The following is a 9,875-nucleotide window of genomic DNA, read 5'->3' as shown; positions in this document are numbered from 1 at the left end:
AAAAAGTAAAAATCAGTGTGATAAGATAGGTATATGTTAAAATTGTTTTCTATGTTGGTGTTTCAAACAACCAGAGAGTACTTTTTAAATATCTGCCCGTAAACTCCTGGACCAGAGTTTTCCAAGACCTGGGCAGACTGGCTTCATCCCACAGCCACACCTATAACTGAGTCCTCTGTTCTCCAGTCAGTGATGGGCCTGAGATGTGGAGATGGGTTTGGAGCACCTAGGCCTCTGCCACAATCAGGTCTTGGGTAACCTGAAAGGCATCAATGAGGGAGCTCAGCTGAATCTTCTCACTGGTGCCAACAGAAAGCCTGTACTCCATGTCTGCCATTTTGGTCAATAAATGTATTCGAACTGACAATGGAAAGTCCACTCTGTGAACAAATAAGTGAATCTCGGTCAGGATGTCATGCAACACCAAACCCTTCAGAGTTTTCAACTCCATGTTATTTCTGTAGGCTGTAGTGAAGTCCTGATTCAACATCCAGTCCAGAATGTTGGCGATATCAGACTTGAGCGGGTGCCCTGTGCAGGTGTATACAGTCTCCTCTGTCACCTTCCCGAAGGCCATATTGGTGCTCTGCAAAATATTTAGAGCCCTTTGCATATCTCCGCTGAGTCACAAGTGCTTTCATCTCATCTTCACTTATATTGACTTTCTCTTCTTCTATGACATGTTCCAGGCGGAGAACCATGAGTTCAGGTGTCAGGGGACCAAACCGGAACCTTGTACGCCGAGACTGTAAGGTGGGGATGATCTTGGACAGATAGTTACAATGAGGCAAAATCTGGTATTTTCAGTGAATTTCTCAATCACTCTTCTCAAGGCATTCTGGGCATCCTGCATCATGGCCTCAGCTTCATCCAAGATCACTAGCTTAAACCCTTTTTTAAATATTGTCCTTGTGCTGGCATAGCCCCGGATTGGCCCCCCGAACAATATCTATTCCTCTATCTATCTATCTGAAGCATTCAGCTCCAGGACCATGGAGCCAGATTCTTTGTCTTTGCACAGCTGTTTAGCACAGGCTAGGATGGTGGACGTCTTTCCTGTCCCTGGAGGGCCGTAAAGAAGCAGGTGTGGCAGTCGGTCTTCACCGATGAATTTCTGAATGGTACTCAGAATGTCCTGATGAGAAATGAGATCATTCAGTGTCTGTGGCTGGTATTTTTCAACCCAGGACAGGTTCCTGATCTTAGCCGCCACAAGCTGCTGCTGCTGCTGCTGCTGCTGCCTGAGCGCTGAGACCTCCATGGCTGGGAGGCTCAGGTGACCGGGGCCGCCGTTGTCGTAGTCGTCCTCATCGTTGTATCCCCCCAACACTTTCAGGCCTCCAGCTGTGACCGGACTCCCCAGACCCTCCCACATTTTTGTTTAAAAGCCTTTCCTTTCTGTTCAAAGCACTGCATTTTTTAAAGGAATGAGTACTTTGACATAAAATTTTTAGACTATGTATATGTGCATACACATGTATACCATATGTGTTGGGACACCACTTATCTGTAGATAGTTTATAAACTCTGAGATACACCATGGTCAGGTAGCAGGGAATGACTGAGGGACATGGAATGAGGGGGCTGTTCCTGGAACCCTGGCCCCTATCTTGATGTATCCCAATGCTCACAGCCAGAAGCAAGTGAGGTACTGGAATAAAAAACGATCAAAATACTAGGAGACATGGGCTTCCTCTGTGAAACATTTGCTCCCTGTTGAAGAAGTGCTGGGAAGGCTATGAGGCCAGCCAGCCCCTCTGTCTCCTGCTGCATCATTACAATGAAAATGAGTCTGCCTCAAGGTGAGGAGCCCTCCATATCAGGAGAGAACCCTGTCCCGTCTCCAGAGGTAGCTCAGGTGCCCAGAGGAACCTCCTGGTCTGGAATGGTTTACACCCTGCTGCAAAGCCCAGACAAAATCTTAACCACTCCTTTATGATTTTTAGTGGCCTTTCCTGATATGGTACCAGCTAGAACAAGGTACCCAAACTGTGGCTGCACTTAAGAATTGCCTGGGGAGGTTGTTAAGAACAGACTTGTGGGCTCCAGTGTAGACCTACTCCTGAGTCAGTTATCTAGGGGTAGGATCTAGGAATTTGTACTTTTAGTAATTATTCTGACTGATTCTGTAACAGGCCAGCAACTCCTTCAAAAGATGTCATTTGAGAGTCACTGATTTGGTACATAAACAACTGTGTTGTCACATCTGTGGAAAGAGCAGCCCTAGAGGTTTAATGAAATCCAGCCATTTTTGGATTTATGATTTTAGGGACCTTTTTTAATGTAGCATGCTGCTGTGGGCTTATAAAACCCAGGCACAGGCAATGGCTCTGGTTTCAGGTGTTTTCTTATTACTGCTATTGCTTGACTCCTGTTCCCATTTCTCTGACTTTCACACCCAAGCACTAGATACTATTCCTGGTCATCCTCTGTTTTGGTGAACAGCTCTCTGCTCCTCTTTGGTTTCCTGATCCACTCCCCTGCTCACCTTCTAGGTCTGGGTGCTTGAATGCAGCTTTGGTTAAAGGACACTCTTTTCCAGGTTTGGTTCATTAGGGTCTCCTTTACCCAGGCCTTGTCAGCAAGTGTCATGAGATTAGACAACGAAACTTCTTAGGGAGTGCTTATCTCTGTGACTAAAATGCCCAACAAGAACAACCTAGAGGAAGAAAAGTTTGTTTGGTTCACGTTCCAGAGGTTCAGTCGACTCCATGGTCGACTCACCATAGGGCCTAAGGTGAGGCAGCACGTCGTAATGGGAGGGTATAGTGGAAGAAAGCAGCTCAGGACATGACAACCAAGAAGCAGAGCTCTGCTCTCCAAGGACAAAATATAAACCCCAAGTCCACACCCGTAGTGACCTACCTCCTCTAGCCATGTCCTACCTGCCTACGGTTACTGACCAGTTAATCCATTATCAGTGGATTGATCCACCAATTAGGTTACACCCATCATAATCTAATTATTTTATTTCTGAAAATCCTTGCATTGTCTCACATGTGAACTTTTGAGGGGGGCAACTCATATCTAAACCACAATGGGGAGATAATGCATTTTCCTTATTCCTGGTTTTCATAAGGGAAATTCCCCCCGCTACATGCTCCTCTTAGATTCTTTCTTCAGAACCTTTTCACACAGTCAGGGGTAGAGTAAATACTCTGATTTGAGATTTGAGAAGGAACTGGGCCTGTGAATCTCAGTGCTTTATTCACTCTCTTTTTGTAGGAACAAACTTCCTGATGGAAGCTCACATACTGGTTGGCTCCTCTCTGCTGTACATTAACAGACACAAACCCCAGTGGAGATAGGCCCAAGGTTGCCCAGTTGGCCTGTGGTACACAACCCTAATTCTGGGGTACATATTATACAGGCAAACCCTCCTGTCTAAACCAAAACCTAAAGCTATGGCCCTCCACTTACCTTTTGGTAGAAATAAAGGAGGCATTTTGGCTCCAATCTGCTCATTTCTTTGTCTCTCTCTCCGTGCCTACAGAATTCAGGTGGGAAAAGAGCAGTGCCATTCACTTTTGTTTCCTTGATCTTTCCCAAATCTATGACATATACATCACATCCACTTTTCCTAATAGCTCAAAATGAGATATGAATCCAGCAGGTAATTGAAGCACCAAGTCCACGTCTCCCTTCCAATAACTACTGAGTATTTTCTAATGCAAAGGAATATGAGGCATATTCTGAGGAAATCTGTACATCTGTACCTTGCTGAGCATTAAGCTCATTTTGCTGGTGAGATGTTATGGTAAAGTGAAAAGGCAGCATTGTGTTCAAAACACAGGAGACTAATTGTCGGAGTGCAAAGAGTACTCCATTACTTAAGAGTTGAGTGACCTTAGACATTTTACTTAACCTTCAGAGATTCAGTTTATTTTTCCTTAAAATGAGAATAATGACACCTTCCTCTTGAGATTATAGTGATTAGGTAGTACATTTAAAGTACCTGCTCTGTCTCCCTCCTGTGCAGATCTCATGACTTCCTCTGTAACTACACTGAACCGAATCAGAATGTTTTCTAAATACTATCCTTCACGCCCAGAAAAAAAATATGTGATTCTGCTTCACTGTCACCACATCATGGAATTTACTCCCTAGAATGTGCTTTTGTTTTTTTAAGGAATTTCTCAAGGTGAAGAAGTGAAAAACATTTTTTAAAATATATTTTTATTTTGATTGATGTGTAGTAATTTTATTTACAAAGTACAGTGTGACATTTCAATTTTGTATTCAATTTATTATGATCATATCAGGTTAACTGACTATCATCTTAGACATTTATCATTTCTTGTATTGAGAACATTCAAAATCTGTTCTACTAGCTATTTTGAAATATTTAATTAGTTAGTCAACTGTAGTTATTCCAGTATGCTATAGGATATTAGAAGTGATTTCTCTTACCCTATTGTACTCCTGTACCTATTAACCATCCTCTCTCTATTGCCCGCTTTCTGGGATCTGGTGACCACTATTCTATTCAACATTTGGACTTCTACATATTAGGAAGAACATGCAGTATTTGTCTTCCTGTGACTGACTTATTTCACTTAGAATAATGTCCTCCAGTTCCATCCATATTGCTGCAAATGACAGAATTTATTTTTTTGACAGTAAAATTCCATTGTGTATATTACCACATTTTCTGCATCCGTTTATTTACTGGCAGGTACCTGGATTGTTCTACATCTTAACTATTGTGAACGGTACTACAATAAATGTGGACATGCTGGTGTCTCTTTGACTTACCAACTTCAGGTCCTTTGGCTATATACACCTAATAGTGGGATTGCTGGATGATACATGGTAGTTCTGTTTCTAGCTTTTTAAGGAAACTCCAAACTGTTTTTCATAATGGCTGTGATTTATTTTTTAAATTTTAAAAATTTGTTTTAGTTACTTATACATGACAGTAGATTGCACTTATATACTTTGAATTATCATACATAGATGAGATATAATTTCTCATTTTTCTGAGTATACATATTGTAGAATCACATACATACATTCAATAATAATGTCTGTTCATTCTACTATCTTTCTTATCCCCACATCCTGTGCCTTCCCCTCCTTTCACTTCCTCTACCTAATCTAAGGTAATGCTATTCTTTTTTTTTTTGCATTACAATTCTTAATACACATATATACCACAATTTTTGTATCTTTGTTTATATATAAAGTAAGTTGACACCCAATTCAAGTCTTCATACATGTACTTTGGATAATGATGTCCATCACATTCCACCATCCTTGCTAATCCTCTGCCCGCTCCTTTTCCCTCCCACCCCTCTTCCCTATCTAGAATTCATCTATTCCTCCCATGTTCTCCCTCCTTCCCACTATGAGTCAACCTCCTTATATCAGAGAAAACATTCAGCATTTGTTCTTTTGGGATTGGCTAACTTCACTTAGCATTATCTTCTCCAACACCATTCATTTACCTGCAAATGCCATGGTTTTGTTCTTTTTTAATGCTGAGTAAAATTCCATTGTGTATATATACAACATTTTTTTTTATTCATTCATCCACTGAAGGACATCTAGTTTGGCTCCACAGTTTAATTATTGTGAATTATGCTGCTATAAACTTTGATGTGGCTGTGTCCTTGTAGTATGCTGTTTTTAAGTCCTTTGGATATAGTCCAAGGAAAGGAATAGCTGGGTCAAATGGTGGTTCCATACTTAGTTTTCCAAGGAATCTCCATACTGCTTTCCAAATTGGCTGCACAGAAATGTATGAGTGTACCTTTTTCCCCACATCCTTGCCAACACTTATTGTTGTTTGTATTCTTAATAGCTGCCATTCTGACTGGAGTGAGATGATGTCTTAGAGTGGTTTTGATTTGCATTTCTCTGATTGCTAGAGATGAGGAGCATTTTTTCATATATTTATTGATTGATTTATATCCTCTTCTGAGAAGAGTCTGTTCAGGTCTTTAGCCCATTTGTTGATTGGGTTATTTGTTTTTTTTTTTGTTGTTTAGCTTTTTAAGTTCTTTATATACCCTAGAGATTAGTGTTCTATCTGATATGTGAGAGGTAAAAATTTGCTCCCAGGATATAGGTTCTCTGTTCACCTCAAAGATTATTTTTTTTTTTTTGCTGAAAAGAAACTTTTTAGTTTGATTCCATCCCATTTATTGATTCTTGGTTTTGGTTCTTGCACTATGGGAGTCTTATTAAGGAAGCTGGGACCTAATCCCACATGATGAAGATTAGGGCCTACTTTTTCTTCTATTAGATGCTGAGTCTCTGGTTTAATTCCTAGGTCCTTGATCCATTTTGAGTTAAGTTTTGTGCATGGTGAGAGATAGGGGTTTAATTTCATTTTGTTGCATATGGATTTCCAGTTTTCCCAGTACCATTTGTTGAAGATGCTATCTTCTCTCCAGTGCATGTTTTTGGCACCTTTGTCTAATATAAGATAATTGTAATTTTGTGGGTTAGTTTCTGTGTCCTCTTTTCTGTACCATTGGTCTACCAGCCTGTTTTGGTGCCAATACCATGCTGTTTTTGTTACTATTGCTCTATAGTATCGTTTAAGATCTGGAATAGTGATACCACCTGCTTCACACTTCCTGCTTAGGATTGCTTTAGCTATTATGAGTATCTTATTTTTCCAGATGAATTTCATGATTGCTTTTTCTATTTCTATGAGGAATGCTATTGGTATTTTGATTGGAATTGCATTAAATCTGTATAGTGCTTTTGGTAGTATGGTTATTGATAATATTAATGCTGCCTATCCAAGAGCAAGGTAGATACTTTCATCTTCTAAGGTCTTCTTTGATTTCTCTCTTTAGGGTTCTATAGTTTTCATTGTATAGATCTTTCACCTCTTTTGTTCAGTTGATTCCCAAGTATCTTATTTTTTTTTTTTGAGGATGTTGTGAATGGGGTAATTTTTCTCTTTTCCTTCTCAGAGGATTTGTCAATGATATACAGAAATGCCTTTGAATTATAGGTGTTTATTTTATATCCTGCTACTTTGCTGAATTCATTCACTAGTTCTAGAAGTTTTCTGGTGGAGTTTTTTGGGTCTAATAGGTATAGAATCATATTGTCAGCAAATAGAGCTAATTTAAGTTCTTCTTTTCCTATACATATCCCTTTAATTTCTTTTTCCTGTCTAATTGCTCTTGCCAGTGTTTCAAGAACAATGTTGAATAGAAGTGGTGAAAGAGGTCATCCCCGTCTTGTCCAGATTTCAGAGGGAATGCCTTCAATTATTTTCTGTTTGAATGATGTTGGCCTGAGGCTTAGCCTTTACATGTTGAGATATGTTTCTGTTATCCCTAGTTTTTCTAGTGTTTTGAACATAAAAGGGTGCTGTATTTTGTCAAAGGCTTTTTTTCTGCATCTATCGAGATGATCATATAATTCTTATCTTTAAGTCTATTGATGTGATGAATTACATTTATTGATTTCCATATGTTGAACCAGACTTGCATCCCTGGGATAAATCCCACTTGATCATGGTGCACAATTTTTTTGATATGTTTTTGTATTTGATTTGCCAGAATTTTATTGAGAATTTTTGCATCTATGTTAATTAGAAATATTGGTCTGAAGTTTTCTTTCTTTGAAGTGTCTTTGTCTGGTTTTGGAATCAGGGTGATATTGGCCTCATAGAATGAGTTTGGAAGTGCTCCTTCTTTTTCTATTTCCTGAAATAAATTGAAGATTATTTGTATTAGTTCTTCTTTAAAGGTCTTGTAGAACTCAGCTGTAGATCCATCCGGTCCTGAGCTTTCCTTCGTTGGTAATCTTTTGATGGCTTCTTCTATTTCCTCACTGAATAATGGTCTGTTAAGTTGTGTATATCTTCCTGACTCAATCTGGGCAGATCATATGACTTAAGGAATTTGTCAATGCCTTCAATGTCTTCTATTTTATTGGAGTATAAGGTTTCAAAATAATTTCTAATTATCTTCTGTATTTCTGTAGTGTCTGTTGTGATATTGCCTTTTTCATAACATATGCTGGTAATTTGAGTTCTCTCTCTCCTTCTCTTCATTAGCATGGCTAAGGGTCTATCAATTTTATTTATTTTTTCAAAGAACCAACTTTTAGTTTTGTCAATTTTTTTCAACTGTTTCTTTTGTTTCAATTTCATTGATTTCTGCTCTAATTTTAATTACTTCTTGCCTTCTACTGCTTTTGCTGATGATTTGTTCTTTTTTTTCTAGGGCTTTGAGATATAGTGTGAGGTCATTTATTTGTTGACTTTTTTCTTTTTTTAAGGAATGAACTCTATGCAATGAATTTCCTCTTAGTAATGCTTTCATAGTATCACAGAGAATTTGATATCTTGTGTCTGTGTTCTCATTTACCTCTAAGAATTTTTAAATATCCTCCTTGATGTCTTCTGTAATCCATTGTTCATTCAGTAGCATATTGTTCAGTCTCCATGTGATGCATAAATTTTTATTTTTTATTTTGTTGTTGATTTCCAATTTCATTCCATTATGATCTGATAAAATAAATGGTAGCGGGGCTGGGGATGTGGTTCAAGCGGTAGCGCGCTCGCCTGGCATGCGTGCGGCCCGGGTTCGATCCCCCAGCACCACATACCAACAAAAATGTTGTGTCCGCCGAGAACTAAGAAATAAAAAATGTTGGAAATTCTCTCTCTCTCTCCCTCCTCTCACTCTCTCTTAAAAAAAAAATACATGGTAGCATCTCTACTTTTTTGTATTTGCTAAGAGTTGTTTTGTGGCATAGTATATGGTCTATTTTAGAGAAGGATCCATGTGCTGCTGAGAAGAAAGTATATCCACTTGATGCTGGTTGAAATATTCTATATATGTCAGTTAAGTCTAAGTTATTAATTGTGTTATTGAGCTCTATAGTTTTTTTATTCAACTTTTATTTGGAAGATTTATCCAGTGGTGAGAGGATTGTTAAAGTCACCTATGATTATTGTGTTGTGGTCAATTTGACTCTTGAATTTGAGAAGAGTTTGTTTGATGAACATAGCTATACAATTGTTTTGGGCATATATATTTATGATTATTATGTCTTGTTGATATATTGTTCCCTTGAGCAGTATGTAATGTCCATCTTTATCCCTTTTGATTAACTTTGGCTTGAAATCTACTTTATTTGATATGAGTATGGACACCCCTGCTTGCTTCTGTAGTCCATGTGAATGGTATGATTTCCCCCAACCTTTCACCTTTAGTCTGTGTATGTCTTTTCCTAACAGGTGAGACTCCTGTAGGCAGCATATTGTTGGATATTTTTTTAATCCAATCTGCTAGCCTTTGTCTTTTGATAGGTGAGTTTAAGCCATTAATATTTAGGGTTACTATTGAGATATGATTTGTATTTTCAGCCATATTTGTTTATTTTTGTTATTTAACTTGACTTGGTTTTCCTCTTTGATTAGTTTTTCCTTTAGTGTGCTACCTCCCACTGCTGGTTTCCATTGTTGTTTTTCATTTCTTCTTCATGAAATATCTTGCCCAGGATGTTTTGTAGTGCTGGTTTTTTAGCTATAAATTCTTTTAACTTTTGTTTATCATGGAAGGTTTTTATTTCATCTTCAAATTTGAATCTTAATTTTGCTGGATACAAGATTCTTGGTTGACACCCATTATCTTTCAGAGCTTTAAATATGTTCTTCCAGGATCTTCTAGCTTTCAGCTTCTGTGTTGAAAAATCTGCTATTATCCTAATTGGTTTGCCCCTATATGTAATCTAATTCCTTTCTCTTCTGGTTTTAAAAAATTCTCTCCTTATTCAGTATGTTGGGCATTTTCATTATAATGTGTCTTGGTGTAGATCTGTTGTGATTTTGCACATTTGGAATCCTGTAGGCTTCTTGGATATGTATTTCTGTTTCATTCTTTAAGTTTGGAAAGTTT

At 38.3% G+C, this 9,875-nt stretch overlaps 1 pseudogene; it reads right to left on the bottom strand.

Annotated features, from left to right (window-relative positions):
- Nucleotides 1-226: 226 nt before the first annotated feature.
- On the bottom strand, nt 227-1,276 carry LOC101969212 (replication factor C subunit 5 pseudogene; annotated as a pseudogene).
- Between the last annotated feature and the right edge of the window lie 8,599 nt (nt 1,277-9,875).

This window comes from Ictidomys tridecemlineatus, chromosome 4 (assembly GCF_052094955.1).
Source record: "Ictidomys tridecemlineatus isolate mIctTri1 chromosome 4, mIctTri1.hap1, whole genome shotgun sequence".
NCBI lineage: Eukaryota > Metazoa > Chordata > Mammalia > Rodentia > Sciuridae > Ictidomys > Ictidomys tridecemlineatus.
Note: the sequence above shows the minus strand (reverse complement) of the source record. Positions and strands in the feature narration are given on the sequence as shown.